This window comes from Panthera pardus, unplaced genomic scaffold, assembly GCF_024362965.1.
Source record: "Panthera pardus isolate Hobbes unplaced genomic scaffold, ASM2436296v1 HiC_scaffold_12, whole genome shotgun sequence".
Taxonomy (NCBI): Eukaryota; Metazoa; Chordata; class Mammalia; order Carnivora; family Felidae; genus Panthera; species Panthera pardus.
Window position 1 is genome coordinate 61,576,891 of NW_026526677.1, and position 27,587 is coordinate 61,604,477.

Sequence of the window (27,587 nt, forward strand, 5' to 3'; positions counted from 1 at the left end):
CCCAAGAAAACAAAAAACAAAGACAAGGTGTAAATATGAAGCAAAGAAAATATGGCAAGTGATGGAATGTAGAAAGAGAATCTATTTGATCTTGATGTTTGAAATAGTCTCGTTTAAGTGTCATGGGTTTGGTACCAAAGAACTTTATTTTCTTCCTATGGGTCAACTTATGCAATTCTTCTCTGCTGTAATTATTTATATAATTGTAATACTGAAAAGGATATTTATTAGTTTTTAATTCTTAGAATCAATCCCCAGGTGAAACTTAAGACTTCTTTATTTTAGAAATCTGAATGTAAATGTTATTTAGTTACACAATACATACCTTATGATAGGAATGGACTAATTATCTCATCTTACTTGTTGGAAAGCCAAAATATTCTATATACAGTTAGAGAAAAATAGAGTTTTTGGTGTAAGTGGTAAGCTGCGTAGGATAAGTCTGACTAAGGGGCCTTAATAATACAATGATGCCCCTGTTCTTTATCCAGAAACGCTAAGGATCCAATATTCTGGTGCTACAAAGTATTTTAATGGCTGAATCGCATTGCAGTCATTAAATTATCTTCAAAATTTATAACAAGCATTTTAAAACTTATAATGTGAAGTGAGATAAACTATGCCCAAAATTATAGACAGTATGAAGCCTGGGCAAATGAAATGAAATTAGAGCTACATTTATACGTATTAGGAGAGATTTAGGTTAGAGTTAAGTAATCACCAGACTTCTGAGAGGCTTGAGAATCCAGTTGAGGAAACACAAGTATACAAGGAGTAGTCAAGTGTAAGTGCCAGGCACTGGTACTACATCTGATCTATCTCTGTAAACAATCTCCCTCCTCCAACACACACAGTCTATAATTATTAAATATTCACAGATTAAGATTCTCAAGGCTACTTGAATGCTTTAGGATGGCCAAGGAACCATCCAGCTTGGCAGTGTAGCCAAAGGAGGCTTCTTGGAAGAGGTAAACCCTGAATTGTATCTCAAAGGATGGACAGGTTTGAAATGGTGACTGGGGAGACCCCAGACTCCTTAATGGGTGAAGGGCCAACTCCTCAGACTGAAATGCAAAGAAGACTCCCATGGAAGACAGGAAAATGAGGCTACTTTTAAGGTGTGGTAACCAGAAGTTACCGAGAGACACTGGTTTGTCCCCATCCCACCACTGACACAGAGATTCATGTTTTGGAGGCTATATTTCAGAAGATGGAGGTACTCCCAAATGTGTAAACTGAGTTCCCTTCTTCCCATTAACCTATACTTGATCTTGTCTGTATTAGCCAAATAGACTATCTTTTCTCTTCCATTCTTCTCCCAGCTTAGGCTTCTGCCCAGAAGATAAGCTTCTCACTAGTAAACACTCAGATGTAGAGTTTGTTTCTAGAGACCCAGGATAATCTACTTGGCAGCCTCAAGGGAAAAAACAGGCAGAATGAATTTAATGCTTCACCTTCCATGGCTGGACTTCGATATAAGACTACCCAGCTTAAACAAAGCAGTATATTTGTTAAGGCATCTTAAATTAGGGCTCCATACTAAAAAACATCCTTTACAAGTCTCAAACACCCCTTCCTCAGACTATTTATAAGTATCCCATAAAAAGAGTGTTTATTCTTTGGAAAGAGATATAATAGAAGAGGAGAACAGGAAGAGATAATATAAGCACACACACGTGCCAGACATCGTATAGACATTCTATGACAAATCCATAGAGCACTTGTTATGCCCATTTTACAGGCAAGGAAAAGGAAGTTCAACTTCACAGAGATTGAGTGATTTGCTGCTTATGTAAATACTGGAGCTGGAATTCAAATCTACAAACTTCTTACTTCAAAACTCAGTGCTCTTCCCCCTATACCATACAGCCTAAGAAAGAAAGAAAGAAAGAAAGAAAGAAAGAAAGAAAGAAAGAAAGAAAGAAAGAGTGAATTTACCAAAGCTACATTGTTGAAAAGCAAGAACAGAGAGGTACAGCTGTTATCTTCACAAACCCTCCCATATATATTTTTTAAAGAAACAAAATTGTCTTAATAAGTAAGACTCAGACTCTTCTAAAATGACAAAAACAAAGAGCCTTAAGTAGACCTTTCTTTCAAAGGGGAAGGGGGGAATTAAATATCGGAAAGTAAGGGACTTCTCCTCTCACATGAGTCTGTCACAGCTCAAAGGATATTTTAGGGAAAAGATACTTACCTAGTGTGACCACAGAATCTAAGAGAATTTAGAAGGGGTGGTGGAGAAGAGAGAGGGAGAGAAGGGAGACTGACTCATTATTTGTTTTCCAAATACAAAAACTGAAGCAAAACACAGTGAGACTCAGCTATCCAGCTGGGTGCTCTTAAGGATTAACTGGGTGTGTGGCCAGGCGCTTAACTTCATATTTCAGATGGACCGCTGTAAAATGGAAGAAGAACTCATAATAAGGTTTCTTGTCAAGAGAGCACCAAGAGAGTTGTATTTATAGCTTCTGAAATACAGACCTAAGCAAATGGCCTGACATGGAGCCCCGGGCCCTAATTCCAATATACCTGCTATAGTTAATGTCATAAGGTTGTGCTTGGGGATATGAATGTCCTGATAATGGCAGCGTCATCCCGTATTTTTATACCCTTCTCACAGGTTATAGCTGGGCTTTTAAAATACAGATTCCAATTCAATATTGAAAACAAAATGCCAGTGTAATAGAGTAGAAAGAATATGGGATTTGGCATTGGGCCATCATGGACTTGAATCTTGGTTGTAAGATTTGAACAAGATACTTAATCTTTCTGAGACTTATTTTCCTCATCATTAAAATGAGGGATAATTACCTTAGAACACTTATTTATTGAGAATTAGAGTTCCTGATACATAAAACACTGTAAAGATAATTTCCATATTAATCCTTACCTCACACCATATACAAAATTTAACTTGAAATGGATCATAGATCTAAATGTAAAAGCTAAAACTCACAGCTCCTCGAAGAAAAGATAAGAGAAAAATCTTTGTAACTTTGAGGCAGAAAAACAAACAAAAAAACATAATCATAAAAGAAAAATAGAATAAGTAGACCACCAAAATTCAAAGCTTTTGCTCCTCAAATGGCACCATTGAAGAAAATGAAAAGGCAAGCCATACTGAAAGAAAATACATGTTTTCACACACCAACAGAAAAATTACAGCTAGTTCTACCTTACAAAAAGCTGGTATCCAGACCATTTAAAAAAACTCTTAGAACTTAGCTAACAAGAAGATAAATGAAACCATATAAAAAATGATCAAAAGCCTTAATCAGAGACTACACAAAAGAAGCTATACAAAAAGCCAGTTAGCACATGAAAAGATGCTAACGATTATTAGACATCAGGAAAAAGTAAATTGAAACCACAGTTATACACTATTACCTGTAAACCCATCAGAAAAACTAAAATGAAAAAGACTGACCATACCAAGTGCTGATGAGAATGCAGAGCAACTGAAAATCACATACTGTTGCTGGGAATGTGCAATAGTACAGCCAGTCTGGAAAACAATTTCTTAAAAAGTTTAAGAAACAATTATTCTATGACCCAGCCCATTTGACTCCTGGGTATTTACACAAGAGAAATGAAAACATATATCCGCACAAAGATGTGCAAATAAATGCTCCTATCAGCTTTATTTAAAATAGCCAGAAACTGAAAAAACCCCAATGTCCATCAATAGGTAGTATATCCATACACTGGAATCCTACTCAGTGATAAAAAGGATCTATGCACCAACATGGACACATCTAAAAAACATTATGCTGAAAGAAGTCAAACCAAAAGTGTGTATATTACATAATTCTATTCACATAAAATGCAAACTCATCTGACAACAGATGAATGCTTGCCTGAGGCTGAGGAAAAAGAAAGGGACGGATTGCAAAGGGACAAGAGAAATTTTGGGGGGACTAAGGGAAATGTTCTGTATCTTGACTGTAGTAGTCATTTCATGGGCAGAGCAACTGTCAAACTCACTGAATTTAAACAGATTTATTTTGTGTACGTTATTCCTTAAAGTTGATAAGGAAAAAAAATTAATTCACTTTGCCTCTCCTGCCACTAGAATCAAGTTAAAAAGCTACTACTGCCCACTTCTTGGTCACAGGGGAAACAAAAAGCTGTACATAAAAGGGTGGTATTGCAAAAGCCCTGTAATTTAGTATCAACAAGTGTTTCATTTATTGAATATCAATCAGGTGTTTGGTAACATAAGGCACTTCATATATATTATCTTATTTAATTCTAACAAATTTGACGAGGTAGGCACTATTAGCTCTTTTACAGATGAGGAAACGGTTCAGAAAATTTAAGAAATTCATCAAAAGCCACCCAGATGTAAATGGTAGAGTTAGATTCAAGGATGGATCTGGATTCAAAACAGTAAGCTTGACTTCAAAGACAATGCTATTACTTCCTACAGTGCTTAGGGCATCCTCAGAAAGGCAGAGCCGTGATGGCCCAGAGACAGGAAGTGTTAGTGAAGATTTCCTTTATCAGAACTGGGAAATCCTCTCAAGCAGGGAGTTATAGCAGTCTATTTCAAAGGAGACTGGGAGGATGGGAAATGGGGTGCAGCTCTGCTTGTGAGGCCAAAGACAATCCTCTCTCTCGGTTCCAGCATCTGCTGGTATTTTGTTAACTCTTGGCTCCTCCATATTCACCCACCCACTGGTTTCCCAGGGAAAAAAAGCCAAAATATCTTGGCTGAACAGGCGAATGGGTCACAGATGACAGAGGTAAAAAAAAAAAAAAAAGAAAAAAAAAGACATTCTGTAAATATGCTTCTTTTTAAAAGCAAAAACAAACTGCACACTTCCTTGTTCTGCATTTTCCTTATTCTCTTTGAGTTATCCATTTTCTGAAACATTTTCTTGTCTACATTTTCATTCATCACAGTGGAAAAAGTAAGGCAAATGGATCATGCTGGAAGTTTAAATAAATTTACAGTCTTCCTATTTCAGACCAGCTGTAGCCCATCTCCCCTGAAGCCAGGCCAACAAGAAGGTGCCTTGAGCTGCAGAAAATGGGCTATGGGAAACTAGGACCTGGAGGGGCGGCTCGGCACTGGGACCAACATTGTGGACAGAGCGTAAAGAGACCTGGGTTCTGGGATTAACTTTGTATAATTAAGTTAGAGACTCTGTCACGTCACTTTCCCTCTCAGAGTCTCAGAAGATTGGACTAAACATGTTTTTCAACTTTTAACAAAGGCCCTCCGTTTATAACCAAAAATAATCTTCCCCCTAAACCCTCAGATTCTCATGCACTTCCTCTTTGAGAATTGCTCTGTTGCCTTTTTATTCCCCCACAGCCAAGCTTCACTTTCTGAAATTTATACTATAAAAACAGGCAACTTCAGTGTACTGGTATATTATAATCCCAGACAAAAACTTTCAAACAGTATATACAAACATATACTGAAATTCTGTCATAATCCTTAGTGTGTGGCATTGAGAACCAGAGATTAGATGCCCTATTGCAAACTGCAGTATTTTTATTTTGGTTGTTCTCCATTTCCTCTCCCGATTTAGTTTGAACTGCAATTTTACTAAAGCTCCTTTGCTCCCTTCTTCACACATGGTAAGAAGTCACAGGGACATATGCTTTTGTGCTCCTTTAACTAGAGCATCCTCCCCCAAACTACACTCTGCCAAATTGTTTCTGGTAAGCAACTTTGCAAAGTAAAAATTCCCTAGACGATCTGGATAGGGTGTGAAAGAAAGACCCACAACCCAGCAGGGGAACTGAAACATTCTCCCCCAGTGTCCACTTCTGTCCTGGGAGGATGGGGGCAGGGAAGTTGCGGAAGAAGCTTTTAAAGGAAGCAAACTTGCAGGACTTCTGCTGCAAACAATTGTGTACTGTATCCAGCTGTTAAATAAGGCAACAGTCAGCTCAAAACCAGAGGAGAACAAAGGGGTCTGATCCCTTGCTCCTAAAACAGCAAAGTACTATGCTTCTGCTTCACATGTTTACAGCTTAGCACCTGTTTCTAGCTTCCAGGTCTGGAGCTCTAAGAGGTGTAAACCTTTATTTTTACATACAAAATATTGTGCAGAAGCATAACATAAAAAAATAAATTTGAGCTCTGGGGGATAGAGGACCCGGGGTGGGAGAGCTCTGCCAGCTCAGCTGCCATCATCCCTTTCGTCAGGCAACTATCTGGACTCCTAGGGCCACAAGGAACACTATTAGGTCTATTGATGTGGGTTGATTCATGTGTGATTGGTAGGCCTACTGATTTGTGGAGTTCACAGATAAAAACATAGATGATCATGCCCTTAATTTGACTCAGTAGGCTAGGGTGGTTGTTCTCAGCATTTTTCTTTCCCCTTATGTCTTCTTCAATGATCTCATTAATTCCCAATGCTTTGTTGATCGTTTCTATATGGAAGACTCAAATTATACACTTTAAGACATGATCTCTTTACTTAGCAGAGCATCTGAAACATATGGATGGGAAGAGAAAAGCAGGGATCCAGGCATGCAGACAGTTTGGCAGCAGAATCCAAGTGTTTGTTCCCAAAATTCAGGACCAACACTCTAGCTGTCAGAGGACTAGGGAGAGAAAAAGAATAATGGGAATCCCTAAAGAATCAAAGTGCAAGGGAAGGACTTGGCCAAAAGGAACCAGACAAGAGCTCTTCTTAGAATCGGGGGCCAAAGTCAGAGGGGGGCTAGCTTCCAGGCTGACTTCATGTTAATTCCCAGAGGCCTGGATCAAGTTCTTAAATCCTACCCCACCTCATCCCCATTACAAGCAGAACTGTTTCACAGACCTATCCTAAGGTATGAGAGGAGAGAGCCAAGTAAATCTTCACATGGATATGCCTGAGCATATCCAGGCCCTACTTGTGTCTAGCAAGTTGAAAGCATATCATGAGCAGAAAAGATGCAGAACAGATGTTCCTAATGTTTTCCAGGTCACTCGCAGAGATAGACACAGATCCCTATCAACTCAATAGCCATTTCTCTCTTTGTACCTTGTTACAGAACTATTTTGTTCAGAGAACTGGTAGAGACTTCATGGTCATGGGAAAGGTAAACCCCCTGCCCCAGTCCCAGGGGTTGAATCTCAACTGGTCTAAAGCAATTATGCAAATCAATTTCCCTTTGCCAGGATTGGACTAGAGAGGTGGGCATATAACCTAGTTCTGACCAAAAAAACGTAAGTTTTCTAAAGGGGAAAGAAAGTGCCTGTTTTTCTTGGTAACATGCTTGAGTCAATGACAGAACCCTGAAGCTTCCTCCCTCTTACTGGGCTACATGAACATCAATGTCCTTGTAATTTACTCAGATTTTCTGTTAAGTGTGACTAAAAGTTTTCCTGACTGATCTGCTGACCCACCTGAAAGAGTAGGCAGCAAGAGTGGTTGCTTAGCCTTAACTGGCCTTAGCTGGTTGACTGCAACTGTGGTGACTAGAGGTCCCAGTACATCGAAGTCCTGTATATTATGTCCTATAATGGAGGGACCATCACAGCCATGCAGGGGGAGAACTGTGTGGTCATTGCTGCCAACAGGCACTTAGGGATCCAGGCCCAGATGGTGACCACAGACTTCCAGAAGATCTTTCCCTGGAAGGTCGGCTATACATAGGCCTGGCCAGACTCGCCACTGAGGTCCAGACTGCTGCCCAGCATCTCAAGTTCCAGCTAAATCTGTATGAGCTGAAGGAAGGCTGGCAGATCAAGCCTTACATCCTCATGAGCACGGTGGACAACCTATCATATGAGAAACGGTTTGGCCCCTTCTACACAGAGCCATCATCTCTGGATTGGACCCAAAGACCTTTAAGCACTTCATTTGTTCTCTAGACCTCACTGGCCCCATGCTGACTGACGGACTTTGTGGTCAGTGGCACCTGATCTGAACAAACATATGGGATGCATGAGTCCCTCTGGGAGCCCACCATGGATCCAGAACACCTGTCTGAAACCATCTCACAAGCCATGATGAATGCTTGGATAGGGATGCAGTGTCAGGAATGGGAGTCACTGTCCACATCATTGAGAAGGACAAAATTACCACCAGGACACTGAAGGCCTGCGTGGACTAACCCTCTGTTCTCAGAGTCTACTTTTTTTTTTTTTTTTTTTTTAAATAAAATAGTTGTAATTTCTTTTGGGACACCTGGGTGGTTTAGTCAGTTAAGCATCTGACTCTTGATTTTGGCTCAGGTCATGATCTTAATTTGTGAGTTCAAGCCCCACATGGGGCTCTGCTGACAGTGTGGAGCCTGCTTGGGATTCTCTCTCTCTCTCTCTCTCTCTCTCCCTCTCTCTCTGCCCCTCCCCAACTTGTGTGCACTCACTCTTTCTCTCTCAAAATAAATGAAAAAAAAAAAAAAAGCTTTTCTTTCAAAAACTATGAGCCAAAAACTATGAGGCTGAAAGTATAGGCCTTATATCCAATAACCTTTTTTTTAATGTTTACTTATTTATTTTGAGAGAGAGAGAGAAGCAGAGAAAGAGAGAGAAAGAATCCCAAGCATGATCCATGCAGTCAGCACAAAGCCCGATGTGGGGCTCAATCTCACAACCTTGAGATCATGACCTGAGCTGAAATCAAGAGTCAGAAGCTTAACTGATTGAGCCACCCAGACACCCCTCCTGTAACTTTTATCATGTGGATATATGCAATATTTTGTCTTCAACTATAAGAGATTTACAGGTTTCAGGTCAAGAGTCCTTACTCTATACCAGCAGTTCTCAAAGTGTGCTCCCTGGACCAGCAGCATCAGCATGACCTGGAAATTTAGAAAAATCAGAAAAATAATTTCTCTAGCCAAACCCCAGACCTACTGAATCAGAAATCCTTGTAGTGGAGTCTAGCAATTTATGTTTTACTAAGTCTTCCAAGTGATCTGATTCATGCCAAAGTTTGAGGACAACTGCCCTGAGCTCACCATTAATTTCTATGATGACAAAAATGTTTACATCTGCACTATCCAGTATGGTAGACACTAGCCACGTATGTCTATTGAGCACTTATAATGTGGCAGTGCAACCAATAGACTAGCTTTATAATTTTACTTTGTTTTAGTTTATTTAAATTTAAACATCCCTGTGGCTAGTGGTTACTGCAGCTCTAGACAACCGTAAAGGATTTTACACTATCAAATGGCTCAATACTAAGTCATAAAATAGGCAGTGGTTCTCAAACTTCAGTATGTATCTCCATCACTAAAGGGGTTATAAAACACCGATTATAGGCTCCACCCCTACAATTTATGGTTCAGTAGGCCTAGCTTGGGGTTTGAGAATTTGCACTTCTTTTTTAATGTTTATTTTTGAGAAAGAGGGAGACAGCATATGCCAAAGCCAGGGAGGGGTAGAGAGAGAGTGAGAGAAAGAATCCCAAGCAGGCTCCATGTCCAGTGCAGAGCCTGATAAGGGGCTCTATCCCAGGACCACAAAATCACAACCCAAGCCAACATCAAGAGTCAAACTCTCAACCAAATGAGTCACCCAGGTGCTCCAAGAATTTGCACTTCTAATAGGCACCTATATGATGCTGATGCTACTGACCCAGGGAACCCACTCTGAGAAGCACTGAAGTAAGCAAAACTTTTTTTTTTTTTTGCCTTCTTATAACCTACATAAAAACTACTTTTCCACAATTCTTTTTTTTTTTGTTTGTTTTTAAAAGTTTACTCATTGTTGAGAGACAGAAAGACAGAGCACAAGTGGAGGAGGGGCAGAAACAGAGGGAGACACAGAATCCAAAGCAGGCACCAGGCTCTGAGCTGTCAGCACAGAGCCCAACGTGGGCTTGAACTCATGAACCACGAGATCATGACTTGAGCCAAAACTGGATGCTTAACCAACTGAGCCCCCTAGGTGCCCCTACTTTTCTACAATTCTAACCAATGTTTTCCTTTGTGTTAATCAAATTAATATATAAAGGTAAAGTTCCCTGAGAGTAGGAACTGACACCTTCCCATTCTGTATGTCTCATAGTCCATATGAGCTCAGTATCTTGGTTCCAGCAGGTATATGACATCGCTGAGAGTATAATGGGCACACCCCACATCTCCAAACAGGAAGATTTTTGGAAGTGTCTGTCATGTTTCCAAGACCATGATTACTTCCTCATAATCATCAGGTGGCAGGCTATATGTTTCAGAAGAAGTGCACAGAAAGGTTAATTGATCTGCCCAAGGCAATAGGTCTTATTTCTTATTTTTCTGTATTTTAAAGTATTATCTCATAAGTTGTTTACATCTAAGTAGATTTACAGAAGAGTTTGTATATATATATGCATATATATTTTACATATATTACATATGCAATATATATGTAACTTATACATAATATTTTATACATATATATACAGAGATACTGAAAACTAAAACATTCAAGAATGAAAAAGACTTCTGACACTATAATGGTATGAAAGGCAACAGGCCTAGAAATCTGGATGGGGGCTATACATTCTCAAATAACACTGCATACAAAACCATCTATGCCAAAGACCTGGCCCATCCAGCAATGCAGCTTTCAAGCATTAATGGGAAAGGCAAGAATCAAGGACAAACACACAGGGGATTTTTCTGAAGGTCAAAAAAGCAACAATAAATACCGTGCCCAGAAAAGCTTTTAAATCTGACCTTTTCTTCTGCTGAAGCCATTCGCCTTCCAGCATCTTCAATCTAATAGACTGAAGTAGGCTGAAATGGCTCTTAGGAGAGAACGGGGCTAGTCTTTTCCTTAATGCTGCCTCTCCACCACTACTCTAGCAGCATTACTGGTAATTACATCATTATACCATAATGGAACACATGCGGTGCAAGTGAAACATCCCAGCAGCTCCCCAGTCAGGGAGAGGGGAAAGAAGCTCCCTTCATTGTTCAATTTCTATTAACCCTTCAGGTTCTGGCTTATTCTCAAAGTCAAACCACCCCTAGGACATTTCACAATCTTAAAACACAGATCGTGAAAGCACAGCATCATTGAAGATCAGGAATAAAGTTAAACTCATTAGTGTGATGGAAATCCTCTGCTAGAATAGGAATTAGGACACCTGGGTATAGGTCTTGCTTTGCTATGAACACCTTATGTGACCTTGGGGAAATCATTTGCATCTTTTAGGTTTCAGTTTCTCATCTATAAAGAATAGCAAAGCTCCCAGGCAGAAGATCCCAAAAGGTCCTTGTAGGCAATCTGGGACTGGACCAAAAGATCACAAGGGTTCCTTCAGCTCTAACATTCTATTATCTAAAAAGACTCTATGAATAGGGGAGACAGGAGTGGAGTGAAATTCGAAAGGTCAACTCTGGTCTTCAAGCAGTTAATCCGATGAGGATTTTTGCCTCTACTCTGACCCATATATCAGTGTCAGATCATCTTCATCAAAATCCATAGCAACTTCTCATAAGACCAAACTCTGAACTCATTAACAGATCACAGAGAGTCTCCCCAAATAGAGAAAGGACATAGCAGTACACGCTATACTTGGACAGAACCAAAGTTCTAACTGTCACAGACTCCTTCTATGAACCCGAGTCAGTCACCCAACCTTGGCCAACTCATCTTCAAGACACAGTGGCAGAGGAGAGAGGGTAGAATGAAAGCTTTTCGCTCAGTCTGTGATTTTGATATCTTTGTAAAAGTTTCAAATGCCACCACTGGATATTGGGGCATGCAGGGGTGGGTGGAGTTTGGCACAAAAAGCACACTAAGAATGCCAAATCCTACAAGCAAGAGATGAGTTTTCTTATGATATTCTAAAGGTTTTCTCATAGATAAGGAAAAAATTACCTACCAGACTTCCAGGGAAGAACTAAAACATATAAAACTATATATTAATTTGCCACATATCTCAGAATTTTCTTTATATAGTGGCCTAAAAGAAAGAATGTAAAAAATGTGTTCTCTGCAGTTGTCTTCTGGTCTTCATATAGAAGGTATAAGACTTTGGTTTCCAGGAGTAAGGTGGTTAGATCCTCTTAATTAACCCTCCCAAAGAAAACAATTTAAAAAGCTACATAAGGGTGCCTGGGTGGCTCAGTCAGTTGAGCGTCTGATTCTCATGATCCCAGAGTTGTGGGATCAAGCCCCATGTCGGGCTCCACATTGAACGTGGAGCCTGCTTAAGATTCTTTTTTGCTCTCTCTCTCTCTCTCTCTCTCTCTCTCTCTCTCCCTCCCCAACTCTTTCCCCTGTTTGCATGCTCTCTCTCTAAAATAAATTAATAAAAATGAAAAATAAAAAGCTAAATAAAATATTCCTAAAAAATAATTTTTAAAATGCATCATGCTGAACTGTGAAGGAATGTACACAGAACAAAAATCAAATGAAATGAAAGCAGACAGAAACAACCCAAATGTCCATCAGCAATGAAAGGACAAAGAAAATATGGTTTATTCATATATTGGATTATTCAGCCACATTAAAAAGGAAGTTCTGGTACACACTACAACATGGATGAACTTGGAAAACATTATACTAAGTGACACAAGCCAGACATTAAAGGGCAAATTCCCTATGATTCCACTTACATGGAGTACCTTGAGTAGTCAAAATCATACAGACCAAAAGCAGAATAGGGTTTTCCAGTGGTTGGGATAGGGGTGTGCAATGATTGCTTGGGTGTGGGTAATAGAAGGTAAAGCTCAGGGCTCACAATCATATATGAAGCCCCTTATACACTTGGGATACCAAGGGACTATACCTTTGGTGCATAGATGAATCACAAATAAACCTGTAGTGCTGAAAGAGACCATAAAGAAACTGTCTTCTTTTAACCAGTAGAGAAAGAAAAATGTCTCTTAGAATCTCTAACTAAAAGCTGGCTCTAGTGAAGGTTCATGACCAAATCCATGCAATCTTTTTTTTTTTTTAATGTTTATTTATTTTTGAGAGAGACAGAGAGAGAGTGTGAGTGAGGGAGGGGCAAAGAGGGAGGGAGACAGAGAATCCCAAGCAGCCTCCACACCATCAGCGCAGAGCCTGATGTGGGGTTTGAACTCATGAATCCAATCATGAGATCATGACCTGGGCAGAAACCAAGAGTCAGACGCTTAACCGATGTGCCCCCAAATCCATGCAATCTTAAGTGAAGATCTAAAAGCAGTCCAGTTAGTTATGTCTTCAGACTATTGGTAGAAGCAACTCCTCATCCTTTCTGGTGGAATAAAAGCTTAACTCAGGTCTCACATACTTTCTACAGGTAAAGTCTTAAGAAACATTAGACCTTAAAAACAAAACACAAAACACACACCCAGAAATAAGCCACATGAATGAGAATCAGGAAAAACAGACAGTAAAATCAGATCATCAAAGACTTCAGATATTGGAATTAGATACACAACATAACAGGTTTATGAATATTATATTCTAATATTTAAAAGAGAGGCTTGCCAAAAATTAGCAAGGAACAAGAGAGTATAAAAAACAAAAACAAAACACAAGTGCATTTGAAAACAAACCAAACAGAACTTCCTGAAATGAAATTATAATTAAAATGAAAAAGTCAATGGCCAGGTTAAACAGCAGATTAGACACAGCTAAAACAAAACAAAACAAAACAAAACAAAACAACAAAACAATGAACTGGAAGAGCAATCCAAAAAAATTCCATAGAATGTGACTAAGAAATAAAGACATGAAAAATATGAGAGTTTGAGAGACATGGATGATATAGTAAAAGGGTCTAATCTTTTAACTGAAGTTCAAGAATGAGTTAAAGAGGATGGAGGAAGGCATTATTCAAATAGCTAACAGCTGAGAATTTTCCCAGAATCACTGATAGAACACCAATCTTCATATCCAGGAAGTTGAACAAATGTCAAGCAAGATAAATAGAAATAAGCAACATATTGTAATGAAACTTAAGAACACCAAAGACAAAAATTAAGATATTAAAAGAGAAGCAGAGATCACCTACAAAAGAACAGCATTAGACTATCAGCTGACTTTTCAACAGCAAGATCCAGAAGACCACAGAATAATATTTTCAATGTGTGAAAAAAAAAGAAATGTCAAGAGAATGAAAAGACAAACCACAGACAGGGAGAAAATATTTTTAACACATGCATCTGATAAATACACAAAGGAACTCTTAAAACTCAACAATAACCCACAATCATATTGTCAGTTAATCTTTTAACTAAGGAGGAAAGAATATGCAATGGGAAAAACACAGTCTCTTCAACAAATGTTGTTGGGAAAACTGGACAGCTACATGCAAAAGAATGAAACTGGACCACTTTATTACACCATACACATAAATAAACTCAAAATGGATTAAGGACCTAAATATGAGACCTGAAAGCATAAAAATCCTAGAAGAGAGCACAGACATAATTTCTCTGACAGTGGTCGTAGCAATATCTTTCTAGATATTTCTCCTGAAGGCAAGGGAAATAAAAACAAAAGTAAACTATTGGGACTACATCCAAATAAAAGGTTTCTGCACCAAAAAGGGGGAAAAAAGATCCACACTGAGACACGTTAAAATCAAAGTGTCAAAAGACAAAGTAAGAGAGACTCATTGTATACAAAGGATCTTCAAAATGATTAATAGCTGATTTCTCATCAGAAATCATGGAGGCCAGAAGGCAGTGAAATGATATATTTAAAGCACTGAAAGAAAAAAAAATGTCATACAAGAATTCAATATCTGGCAATAACTAACAAAACTAAAAGATAAACTGCTGAATGGGAGAAGACATTTACAAATGACATATCCAAAAAAGGGTTAGTATCCAAAATATATAAAGAACTCATACAACTCAACACCCAAAACCAAACAATCCAATTAAAAAATGGGCAGAAGACATGAACAGACATTTCTCTAAAGAAGAGAGATAGATGGCCAACAGACACAGGAAAAGATGCTCAACATCACTCATCATTAGGGAAATACAAATCAAAACTACGAGATATCAATGCACACCTGTCAGATGGCTAAAATCAAAAACATGACAAACAAGTGTTAGTGAAGATGTGGAGAAAAAGGAACCCTCTTGCACTACTGGTGGAAATACAAACTGGTGCAGCCACTGTGGAAAACAGTATGGAGGTTCTTTAAGAAATAAAAATAGAACTACCCTATGATCCAGTAATCTCACTACTGGCTATTTACTCAAAGAGTACAAAGGTACTGATTCAAAAGGATACATGCACCCTTATATGTATTGCAGCATTATTTACAAGAGCCAAATTATGGAAACAGCCAAGGGTCCATTGATAAATGAATGGATAAAAGAGATGTGATATATATTTCTCACATATAATTACATATATATATATCATAAAAAATTATATATATATATATATATATACACACACACACACACACACACACACATATATATAAAATAAAAAGAATGAAATCTTGCCACTTGCACCAACATGGATGGAGCTAGAGAGTATAATGCTAACACAAGTAAGTCCGTCAGAGAAAAGACAAATACCATGTGATTTCACTTATATGTAGAATTTAAGAAACAAAACAAACAAGCAAAGAGGGGGGAAAAAAGAGACAGAGAGGTGAACCAAGAAGCACACACTTAACTATAGAGAACAAACTGATGGTTACCAGAAAGGTGGCAGGTGGGGAATGGGGTGAAATAGGTGATGGGGATTAAAGAGTACATTTATCATGATGAGCACTGAATAATGTACAGAATTGTTGAATCACTGTATTGTACACCTGAAACTAATACAGCACTGTATGTTAACTAAACTGAAATTAAAATAAAAAACTTAAAAAAATAAAAATAAAATCAGAAACCCCCTCAACAATAAGGAAATAAATACCCTGATTTAAAAAATGGGCCAAAGACCTTAACACATACCTCACTAAAGAAGATAAACAAATGGCACATAAGCATATGAAAAGATGCTGCATGTTATATGCCATCAGGGAAATGCAAATTAAAACAATAAGATACCATTACACACCTACTATAATAGCCAAAATCCAGAACACTGACAACACCAAATGCTGGTGGGGTGGTGCCAACAGGAATTCTCATTCACTGATGATGGGGAATGCAAAATGGTACAGCTGTTTTGGAAAACAATTTGGTGGTTTCTTATGAAATAAACATACTCTTAGTATATGATCCAGTTATCATGCTCCTTGGAATTTACCCAAAGGAGATGAAAACTTATGTCTATATAAAAACTTTCACACTCATATTCATAGCAGCTTTATTCATGACTGTCCAAACCTGGAAGCAACCACAATGTCAAAAGGTGGATGGATAAACTATGGTACATTCAGACAGCGAAATATTATTCGGCACTAAAAAGACACAAACTATTCCAAACACAGGAGAAATGATAATTATGTGACAAGATAGAGGTGTTAGCCATTGCTATGGCAATTATATGTACATTTACTGCAAATAAATGTATCAAATCACTATGTTGAACACCTTCAACTTATACAATGTTATGTCAAATATAACTCAATAAAAAAAAAATAAACTATCAAAAGCCATGAAAAGACATAGAGGGATCTTAAATGGATATTACAAAGTGAAAGAAGCCAATCTGAAAAGGCTACAAACTATATGATTTCAACAAATGACATTCTGGAGAAAACAAAACTATGGAGATAGTAAAGAGATCAATGGTTGCCAGAGGTTAGGGGACAGGGGAAGAGATGAATAGGAGAAGCACAGAGAATTCTCAGGGTAGTGAAAATATTCTGTAGGATATCATAATGACGGATGCATGTCATGATGCATCTGTTCAAACCCACAGAATGTACAACACCAAGAGTGTGTGCATAATATATACTATGTAATTTTGTGTGATTATATTAATGCAGGTGCAGCAATTTTAACAAATGCACCATTCTGATGGGGGATGATGATAACAGGGGAGTGTATGCATGTGTAAGGGTAGGCGTTATATGGGAGATTTCTGTACCTTCTCTTCAATTTTGCTCTGTACCCAAAACTGTTCTAAGAATAAAATCTTAAAAATATTAACTGTCAGTGCAGAAGTCTACAGCTAATAATGCTCTTTCAACAACGAGAGAAAGATAAAACCATCATTCAGAGAAAACAGAGAGACTGCCACATATAGACCATCACTACAGGCAATTCTAAAGGATGTACTTGAGGAAGAAGGAAAATGATCCCATGTGGAATATCTAAACTAAAAGGAAACACACATGAGCAAAGATATTGATAAATATGTGGGAAATGTGCACACTGCCAGTGTGAAACAAGAATACTACTTAACTGGTGTGGTTATAAATAAGCAAGATAGAATTAAAATATTAGAGAACAAGAACACAAGAGAAGTGGTAGGAGTTTATTCTATGATTCTTATGTAATTCAGAAAGATAGTGTAGTGTATCGAATCGTGGTTCCTCCAAAACCTACATCTGCACTCTAATCCCTGGAACCTGTGACTATTATCTTCTATGGCAAAATATGTGACTAAGTGAAAGATTTTGAGAGGAGGCACTTTCCCTGGATAATCCAGGTGGGCTCTAAATGCAATCACATGTACTCTTCTGAAGGAGAGGTAGAGTTAGAACAGACACACAAGGAGAAGACACAGAAAAGGAGGAGACAATGTGACTATGGAGAGAGAGAACAGAATGACAGAGCCACCATCATCTGGAGCCACTAGAAACTGGGAGAGGCACAGAAAAGATTCTCTCTAGAGTCTTCAGAGGGAGCACAGCCCTTTGACACCTTGTTTTGGACTTCTGGCCTCTAGAACTGTGAGAGATTAAATTTCTATTGTCTTAAGCCAACAGATTTGTAGTAATTTTATATAGTAACTGCAAGAAACTAATACAGAAAGAATATTACTTTAGGCCAAATTAGAATGTATGAGCTAATAACAGCTCAATTCTCCCTAAGTGGATTTATAAATTTAACATGAACTCAGTAAAAATACCAACTTTTTTTTTTTTTAATACAAAAGGTAGTTATTAAGGTTCATACAGAAAAATAAACAAGAATATCAGTAACGGGAAACTTAGGCAACTATATGATAAAACCATACTATAAAACCTCATTAGTTAAAACAAAGTGTGTTGCCATATATACAGACAGACCAACCATTGTAATTTAATATATTGCAAATCCACAAATGGGTACTAATGCATAAAATATTTAGGTTGTGATAGATGTGGCATTTCAAATTGTGGGAAAAAGATTTAAGATGGCATTTGAGATTTATTTTTTCTTTCAATATATGAAATTTATTGTCAAATTGGTTTCCATACAACACCCAGTGCTCATCCCAAAAGGTGCCCTCCTCAATACCCATCACCCACCCTCCCCTCCCTCCCACCCCCCCATCAACCCTCAGTTTGTTCTCAGTTTTTAAGTCTCTTGGCATTTGAGATTTAAATGACAAAGGTGAATCTGTCCCTCTAAGCACAGATCAGTATATATTTCAAACAAAGCAGAGATTTAAACATAATATAAAATGCAACTATAAAAGTAATAAAATAAAGCACAGTACAATTTCTTTTATAACTTCCGAGTGGGAAACTCATTCTATTACATGCTGTCTAGAAGCCATAAAAAAGAAAAATCGTTAGAGTGACTACACAAAAATCTACAAATCCTGCATGGCAACATAAACAAACAAGCATACAAGTGTGTACACACATGTGCGCGCACACACACACACACACACACACCCTATAGGCAAAGCAAGAAAACAAATGATAAACTGGGTTAGAATCATAAATACTGTTCTAAAAATTGCAATTTCTATTATAAAAGGCTGATCTCTTAAAGAGGTCCTATAAATTAGTAAGACTAACAGCTCTGTGGAAAAATAAGCAAAGCATATGAACAAATTATTTACAGAAAAAGAAATATGAATTTAAACTACACTGAAATACTATTTCATTGGACTGGCAAAAATCCAGAAGTTCAGTAACTATGTGGACAAAACTGTGGGAAAACAGACACTTTCATACACTTTTGGTGGGAGTAGAAATAACTACACACCCTCTGGAGGGTACTGTGGCAAAGTTACATATAGTATATTAAAATTCTAATACTATTTATCCTTTAACCAAGAAATTCCTTTCTAAAAATTTACTGTGAGACAAACTAATACATGTGCACGATGACATACGTACATTTTGCAGATCTGTTTAAAGGAATAAGCTGAAAAACAATGTAAATGTCCATCAAGGACATTTTGTTATGGTTCCATTAATTAATGAAATACCAGTTGACTGTTAAAAAAAAAAAAAAACAAAAGAAAGGACTAGAGAAGGAAACTCCTTATGTACTAACATGGAAAAGAGTATCAAGAAGAACTATTAAGTAAAGAAGGCTAAACATAAAATTGTGCCTTATGCTGCCATTTGTATGAAATAGTTAAAGAGAGTATCTACATATTTGTATTTATATTTATAATCTATGTTGAATATATAGGGCAACATACATACATTTTATAAACACACACACATGGATTGGAATTAAGCAGATGGGGAGAGAAAGAAGTTATACTCTTCACAGTATACCTTTCAAAATATTTGACATTAAAACCATGTTAAAGTATTATCTATTACACATTTAAAAATCTTTGTAAGTTTGCATAATAGAATATGTTAACAAAGCAAACAGAGTATAATTTCCAAATTAGTAGAGGAGTAAAAATAAAATTAGAAAAAGTAAAATACTTAATCCAAAAGGCAAGAACACACAGAAGGCAAAACAATATGAGAAATAAAACTAAATATTTCCTTAATTACAATAAATGTTAATCAATTAAATTCAATTAAAAGACAAAGACTGTCTCACTGTTGTATTAACCATAATAAACATCAATTACCTAAACTTCTCAGTTAAAAGACAAAGACTGTCAGGCTAAACAAAAACACAATCGAGCTATATACTGTTCTTAAAAGATGCACCTAAAATATAAGAACACAAGTAGGTTGAAAGTCAAAGTTTGGAAAAAATTACATGAGGCATATATACTATTGAAAAAAAAATGACACTATGGTTATATGACTTATATTAAGTAAAGAGACATTAAAGCAAAAGGGTCACTTTGCAAAAACAGGAGGTTCAAAGGTAGAGAAGAGATCAAATTCTAAAATATTGGCCTCAAAATATATAAAGCAAGAATTGCTAACACTGCAAGAACTGCTATCCCTGACAAATCCATTATCATCATGGGAGATTTTAAACAACCTTTCAGTAATTGATATAAAAAGGGTGAGGCTCTCCTTTTGGCTCCTCAAATTAATGCACTTTGGAACTGCTAGATCACACCGGAAATGAGGTTTCTCACTCACTTCCTGAGAAAATAAATCAGGATAGAGAAACATGCTTCTTGTCTGGTTTTGGTGACCATATACAAATGTAAAAATGGTAAGTTACACCTTATCTGCACAGTGACCATTATAGCCAGACACATACTAATGACTTTGTCAGCAACTCTATGTGCTTATGTTTCAATTTCTTTTTTTTTTTTTTAATTTTTTTTTTTAACGTTTATTTATTTTTGAGACAGAGAGAGACAGAGCACGAATGGGGGAGGGTCAGAGAGAGAGGGAGACACAGAATCTGAAACAGGCTCCAGGCTCTGAGCAGTTAGCACAGAGCCCGACGCGGGGCTCGAACTCACATACCGCGAGGTCGTGACCTGAGCCGAAGTCGGACGCTTAACCGATTGAGCCACCCAGGCGCCCCTATGCTTCAATTTCTTAATCTCTAAGCTCTTTAGGGGAAGATGTTGTTCTTTTATACATATTTTTATCTATCCCAGCACCTACCACATGCCTAGTAAGTGCTCAGTGTTTTATTGAATCATCTTTACACATTCCCTTCAAAAATATTCCAACATTTATGAAGCACCTATTATATACCAAGCACTATATTAAGTACTGGGAATATACAGACTAATAAAGCAGTGTCTGTTCTCCAGGAGAAGAGAAACAGAAATATATCTTTTAAAAAGCTATAAATAGAGGTTTGAGTGGAGACCCCTCTCCCAACAAAGCACCTGGAAATTTGAGGGAAAGTTCTCATTTAACATGTACTTCTAAGTACCCACTATATTCTAGAATCAGGCATGTCCTAGAGAAGGGACATTTGACTTAAGTCTTGCCAAGTAGATGTGTGTATAGGGCAGGGACAGGGGGAGTCAGGCAGAGGATATTCAGGGCAATGAGAAATAAGAATATGAAATTCAGAAGAAAATGTGATTTGCTCAAACAGCTTGGGTAAAGACTGGTGTCTTTTCCACATGGTTTCTCGACAGTCCTTCCCCCATGGAGTCTCTTTACCTCAATACAGATATCTATCTAGATGGATGGCCTTGACCACAATCCAACAAGAAATTCTTTTAAAACTGCAGCACAGTACTCATAAATTTAAGTTTCATTAGATGTCCTTACTGGATACAACGCATGCTATTCTCTATTCTATTTTTTTTTTTAAATGCTAGTCACAACTACCACTGACTTCACACTCAATAACAACTCTCAACCCCATTTTGTAAAATACTTAATGCCTGGGATGGTCTATAATGTGCTTCTCTCTATTGCTTCTAATTGGAATGCCAATTCTATCTCCCCACTTGACATCCCAGGAAAAGTCCCCTCCAAACATATCGCTGAGCAACTACTATGTGCAGAGGAAACACTCTGCTAGCCTCAAGCCTGCTGGTTGTGGCTAAGTTCTCCAAAAAGCATAAACCAAGGATATTATAAAATTTTCCTGGGAAACTCGCCAAACTGTACATATTTACTATGTATCTACTGATACAGAGTGAGATGTGAATGTGAATTCTGGGAAAAACTTCCCAGGTGGTAGTGAATTGATGATCTGAGGTTCCTTCTACTCTTACAAAACAAATATTTGTTTAGGAAAGACGGTTTAGCAAAGGAGTAGACATAGACCAGAAAAATGAAACCTCAGATAAATAGAGGGACTTGCCAGGGGCCAAAAAGCCACTGGTAAAGCAAGGATTAGAATCTAGCTTATTCCATACCCAGTCCATTTCAGAAAGTTCGCACTAGGAAAACGAAGTCTCTCTGTGTTCCTTCTCCTTTACGTTGACCTTTTCTTTATCAGAAATTCTCCAAGAGGCCTTAGCTTACTAAGTGCTAATTAGATTTCCTCCACCTGCTCTGGGATTTAGCAGGCAGGCGGCAGGCGGTACTAATGCAGTGCCCTCCTCAGCTAACAAAGCCACTGGCATTCCCGGTATGCAGGGGCTGGCCTCCAGCTCTTTAGTCAACAGCAATTAAAGGACTCCTATCCAAAGCCCTAAGGAGGAAGACAGAGAAGGGAGGGGTATTCCTTGATCCAAAAAGTAGAGTACAGCCACTGATTGGAATTGATTGTACATAAGAGCTGGGTGGAAACAGGGAAAATTCTGGGAGGTAGGAATGGAATCTGGGTGAGGCAAGCAACTAATGAATACTCATCATCGTTCTCACCCCCCTAAGGAATGCTATTGTCGTCCAGATTGAGGGGATAAAGCCTTGTATGGCCAAGAGCCCTCATCCAAAAATAAGTTATCAAGAAACATTTCCCTTTCCCTTATTTCAAGACACAGGTCCAAACTGCTCAGCCAAGAATGACAAGTCTTCCACAATTCTATCCCTTCCTATCTATGTACCATAATTTAGTGAATGTTCAGCCACTAACTGGCAAAGTGCAGCCTGGATGTTCAGTCACTCCTGCCCTGTGACTCTACACGAGTCACCGGTTCTCTGGCTTTGATTTTCTCATCCGCAGCTCTCAGTTGATTTCAAGATCAAATGAGACAACACAGAAATGTTTTATAAACTGTAAAGTTGTGTAAAAGCTTTAATTCAACTCCTAATACCAATGCAACTAAATTCAAACATTTAGTAAATTCCTAGCACAGTGTTTATACAGAGTTGGTGCACAGATGTTATAAATATTAGCTGTTGGGTATACAAAAATAAACCAAACAGACTATGTGGAAATCACAGACTGATGGTAGGAGACAAGTTCTCCAGGAGAGTATAAGTACTAAGAGTAGGCACAGAGTAAGGAAGGGAGAGTAATTTATCCTGCTACTAAAGAATGGGGGTCAGGACTGTCCAAAACTCTGATAGTGAACAGAATATAATTGGGGCTGAGGGTCTGGAGAAAATATAGCTGGAAATTCAAATGTGCCATTTCATGATCCCCCATTAGAACAAATTCATTAATATCCCTGCCTTTATTCACAAAGTTATTTTTCATGAGAAACTTAAAAATTCTGCCAATCATTCAAAGAATACTTAAACACCCACTATGTGTATGGTATTATTAAGTATACAAAATACTACAAGGCAGGTCTCTTATAATGCTAAGCCATATATAATGCCTAAAGGGTTAAGGGGAACATTATCCCTCTCTAGAAGAGTTGAAAATCAAAACCTTTGTCTCATTTCCCCCCATAAAGTTCGACCAAGAGTCAAAATTCATTCTTTCCATCAAACAATATTCTTGGGGCACCTGGGTGGCTCAGTCGGTTAAGCGTCGGACTTTGGCTCAGGCCATGATCTTGTGGTGAGTTCCCGCTCTGCATTGGGCTCTGTGCTGACAGCTTGGAGCCTGGAGCCTGCTTCAGATTCTGTGTCTCCCACTGCCTCTCCTTCTGCCCCTCCCCCACTCACTGTGTGTGTGTGTGTGTGTGTGTGTGTGTGTGTCTCAAAAATAAATAAACATTAAAAAATAAAGAAAAAGAAAACAATATTCTTTAACCTACTATGTGCCAGACAACATTCTGGTCATGAGGAAAAAGCAGTGGAACAAAACAGACAAAAATCCTGCCTTCAGAGGGCATACGTTTGAGAGAGGTAAAAAGCCAAGCAGGTATATACACAGGTGATCCAAGGTGGGGGAGGGGAGAGAATACAGTGAATCTAAAAGCCTATAGGCTCTGGCTAACGTGGGCAGCTGCCTCACACTTCTAATTAATTGCTGCAAAGCAAAAATTTAGGCCCAGTGTTCCCAGATCTGGACATTGACAATTTTATGTAAAATTTCTCACCTTTTAATAACCTATAACTGATTAAAATTGTTTAAAACTCTACAGGCAAAGAAAGACAGTCTGTGGATGGAATTCAGGCCAAAGATACCAGCTTATGACCTTTGTATTACAACACTGTACCATGATTTTTGGTTTAGAGACATAGTCACTATATACAAATGTCTAAACTAAGTGCTAACAGGACTTGAGAAGGAAAGAATTCTAGCTAAGGAGGTCTGGGCAAGCATCAAGGAGGTGAAAGCCTCCTTCAGAAAATACCCCAGAATATTTGTATTCTTAATTCTCTCATTGTTTCTTGATTTCTCACAGCACTTACGGCTACACTGTCCTGTGGACACTTGTCAGGTACTTCTTTGCTACGAATGGCAAGATTTCTTTCTTCAACCAGAAAGTCCACAAACAGCAATGTTATCTAAGCCACTGCCTTGCTGGTTTGTTTGATCAATCAACAGATTAACACTGCTCATTAATATGACTAATTCCCATATGCTCTGAAATAGGCTTGCTATCTGGAAAGATATTCAGAAAAGCTCTGTCACCCCAAATTCTCAAAACAGGGACTTTATGCCTATTATTCTAGGCAAACAAAACAAAACAAAACCAAATAAACCCGAAACCTTGAAAATGTATGAAAAAAAATGAACCCATTCAGTCATTCTTTATTTCTCAGCATTTCTTTCAAAGGTGAGTTGACAACATCTATTAAAATTTAAATTCACTTTAACTTTTGTTAAATGCTTTGACTCAAAAATTCTACTAGACATTGATTTTATAGCTAAGTCACGTTTGCCCAGAAATCAGTGAAACATGGTACTGGTGATGAAAAAACATGCTAAAATCTAAAATAAATGTCCACCAATTACTATACAGGTAGCCACAATATAAGCAAATGCTTTAATAAAAATTGGAACAAAGCACACTATATAAAGCACGAATTTCAGTATTTGTACATAGCAAGTCAGAGAAGAAACAGTGGAGTCTAATAGAATCTGGTATTTATTGTGTAAATTTTTTTAATGTTTATTTTTGAGAGAGACAGAGAGACAGAGAGACAGAGACTGAGTGCTAGTGGGGGAGGTGTAGAAACAGACAGAGACACAGAATCCGAAGCAGGCTCCAGACTCTGAGCTGACAGCCCAGAGCCCTAAGCGGGGCTAGAACCCACAAACTGCAAGATCAAGACCTGAGCCGAAGTTGGATGCCTTACCAGCTGAGACACCCAGGCGCCCCAGAAGCTGATATTTAATGAAAATGACTCTACACCTATAGAAATGAACTATACAGCATAACAAACAAAAAAAGGAAACAAGAAAAAAATTTCGTTGTAAAAGTTTTAATCTTCACCTCAGGTCCTAGAAAATCATCTTCAAAGTTAAGTAGTTCATCCCCAGTGCCAGGAAAACTCCATCACCGCTGGTCTCCAGTTGATTCTCTTAATCAGTGGCACTCACTACACCAGAAACTGAGTCACTCCTGCTTTCAAAATAGGGGTCTGTTGCCCTTCATCTGGGGTGGTTTTATAGTGTCCATGATCTTAATGATAAATCAGTGCCTCTACTACTTTTGAACCATGCCTTAGTGTAGCAAAATTTAAATCTAAAATGTAATGGAATGGGGGTGCCTGGGTGGCTCAATTGGTTGAACGTCTGACTCTTGATTTCGGATCACATCATGATCCCAGGGTCATGGGATCAAGCCCCACGTCCAGATCCACAGTGATGGTGGAGCCTGCTTGAGATTCTTTCTCTCTCCTTCCCTCTGCTCCTCTCCCTTGCCCACAAACACACACACACTCTCCTTCTCTCTCTAAAAATAAAAAAAATTTAAAAAAAATGTAATGGAATCACCCTAAATGTACCTCTGATCCCCTATGGTTTCTTTGGTTCTAAAACTCTAGGATGTTTGCAGTGCCTGGGTGGCTCAGTCAGTTAAGTGTCCGACTTCAGTTCAGGTCATGATCTAACGATTCATGAGTTCGAGCCCTGAGTCAGGCTCTGCTGACAGCTCAGAGCCTGGAGCCTGCTTTGGATTCTGTCTTCTCTTTCTCTCTCTTTCTCTCTCTGCCCCTCCCGCACTCACTCTCTGTCTCTCTCTCAAAAAATGAATTAGCATTTAAAAAATAAATAAAACTCTAGGATGTGAAACTTGTATCTCTATGGTATTTTGTGTTCTCATTCTCCTCAGAGAAATCACAGTTCACCTTGCTGTTGAGTATCTTTTGCTTTGGCCCAGAGATTTCCATTGGCAATACATGTGCATTTGACACAAGGTAATATCGGGATGCAATTTTGGGACTGGAGGGAAAGAAACATGTTTCATATGCCAGCAAATGATGGAAATAACAAAGGCACTTACATTTATGCAACACTACACAGTTGTTGTGAAAACTAGAGGTTCATGAGAACTACATGGAATGTTATTTGCTTAATGGTTATTTGGGGTGAGATCTGGGTGAGTTTTTGCTTTGTCTGGATTTTTCACTATTCTCGATTTATAATGAATATGTGTTATTTTAACAAAAGTGATAGTCATTCCTTTAAAAAATAAATGCAGTTGATCTCTGAATGTTCAAATGGAACTATCTCCATGGTTTATTTTATCTCATAGGGTTGTGGTATACATTAATCATAAGGACTTAAAGTCTGGCACATAAGCATTCAAATATTACCTACTATTATATTGTTAAATACATTAGAAAATAACAAGGGTAAACTGGGCAAGGGTCTGAGATGGAAAAGATATTTATTTTTCATTGAATACTACCCTGTCCAGGTTCCCTAGAAAACAGAGCCTATGGCAAAACTTACCTGGCTTTTACTCAGGTGTTGACATCCCAGAACACAGAAGGAATAAAGGTTAGCAAGACAGAGTAGGAAGGAAAGCAAACACAAGGCTACGTATTAATAAACTGGCTATAGGTTAACATGAAAACACAACCAACTGCAAGATCAAGAATGTTTCAGGATAAACTATACAGAACTACTGTATCTGAGAATAGTGTGTGTGAGGAAATGGGGAGGGGAGGAGGAAAAAAGCAGACAGTGTGCAATTTACTGGTTGGCTCCTTCCCTCCCCAGCTTCCAACTTTTTTGTCAGGCTACCCAGCCTTTGTCAGTGCTACCCAGCCCCTCTGGATATTCACTGGGGAAGAACACACTCTACCTCTGAATCTGGAAGTGGTAGGAGCAGCCAGAACCCGTTTAGGTCTGGTCAGATGGAGCCTCGGTCTCTGAGCTGCTGTGGCTCTTTCCACAGTGGGCACAACAGAGACTATACCAGAGCCCAGCCCTCACTCAGAGGAAGGCCGAGACAGCCAGCAGTGTTAGGAAATATGGCAAAAGCAGCAGCAGCTAAGACTAGCCATTTTGCAAGCCAACTAGGGTCTGGGGGGTCAGGCAGAACGAAGGGAATCTGGGTAGATGTATTAATTGAGTCTCAAACAACACATACGCTTGTGTACAGAGTGGACTGCAGTAAGTAAGAAAGATATCCAAGTCTTAGTTGATCCTATGGCAAAAAATAACTGTTTCAGATAAATTCGACCATCCCATTAAGATGCAACAGTGGATACATAAGGCTTGCGTTATTCCCTAGACTCACTCTA

At 38.3% G+C, this 27,587-nt stretch overlaps 1 protein-coding gene and 1 pseudogene across 1 annotated transcript in view; one reads left to right on the top strand and one right to left on the bottom strand.

The window, feature by feature from the left end:
• The window catches only part of GAB2 (GRB2 associated binding protein 2), a 188,774-nt gene that overhangs the window by 122,823 nt on the left and 38,364 nt on the right, over positions 1–27,587 (bottom strand). The window lies entirely within an intron of this gene.
• On the top strand, positions 5,798–8,070 carry LOC128776158 (proteasome subunit beta type-3-like; annotated as a pseudogene).